We start from the raw sequence: 949 nt of genomic DNA, 5'->3' as shown, positions 1-949 counted from the left end.
TTTTTTTTTTTTTTTTTTTTTTTTTTTTTTTTTTTTCATGTCCTATTTTGTGTACATTTATGGTGTTGTGTGAAATAGCGGTGGATGGGGTACAGTAACAAAATAAGGTGGTAGAACAAAGCGGAAGGAAAACAAAAAAAAAAAAAAAAAATGAGATGCCAAGTGTGAAACGCGGGGGTGACGTGAAAATTGTAAAACCTCACAACGGGGGGTTTATTTTATTTTATTTTTTTTTAACAAACCTTGGAAAGAGTATAGTGCCAATAAAAAAAAAAAAAAAAAAAAAACAGTTTAGCTGTTTGGCTATTTAGCTGTTTAGCCGTTTGGCTGCTGGATCGCGTTGCTGCTTGTAGTAAAAGGGCACAGGCTTCTCGAAGGGGTGAGCGCTACTGCAGGGGAGGAACATGTGGACGAGGGGGAAGGATGTGCGCGTGCATGTGTTTATAAACACGTTGATGGGTTTCCACTGTGATGAACTCACAAGGTAACCATCGCTGTGCCCCCCGTGAAGGGAACAACCCCCCCACGACATATGTACCCGAACAACAACATGTAGGAAGTGGCCCAGTCGGTGCTGTTCAAACGGAAGAGCAGCGCCAGTCCCTTTTGGCACCTCACCGGGGGGTGTTACTAAATGGAAAACTCGGAACAATGCCTAAATGTGGGAAAAAAAAAAAAAAAAAAAAGAAGAAAAAACATAAAACATAAAAAATGGAGGAACAAGGGGAAAAAAAAAAAAATAAAAAAACAAGTGGAAGACTGAGCGGAGTGACCAACTCGTACGATGACACACAGTTTCCTCGATTAGCCGCTTCGCCAAGTCACTACCTCGCTGCTGTCCCAGCTGGGCGGATGGAATGACAAAAAATTGCTTATACGGGGAAACGAAGTTAACTTGAATTTCACACACACCAGGCAAAATTGTAAAAAAAAAAAAAAAAAAAAAAAA

This window comes from Plasmodium fragile (assembly GCF_000956335.1).
Source record: "Plasmodium fragile strain nilgiri unplaced genomic scaffold supercont1.124, whole genome shotgun sequence".
NCBI classification, from domain to species: domain Eukaryota; phylum Apicomplexa; class Aconoidasida; order Haemosporida; family Plasmodiidae; genus Plasmodium; species Plasmodium fragile.
This window is presented reverse-complemented; position numbering follows the sequence as displayed.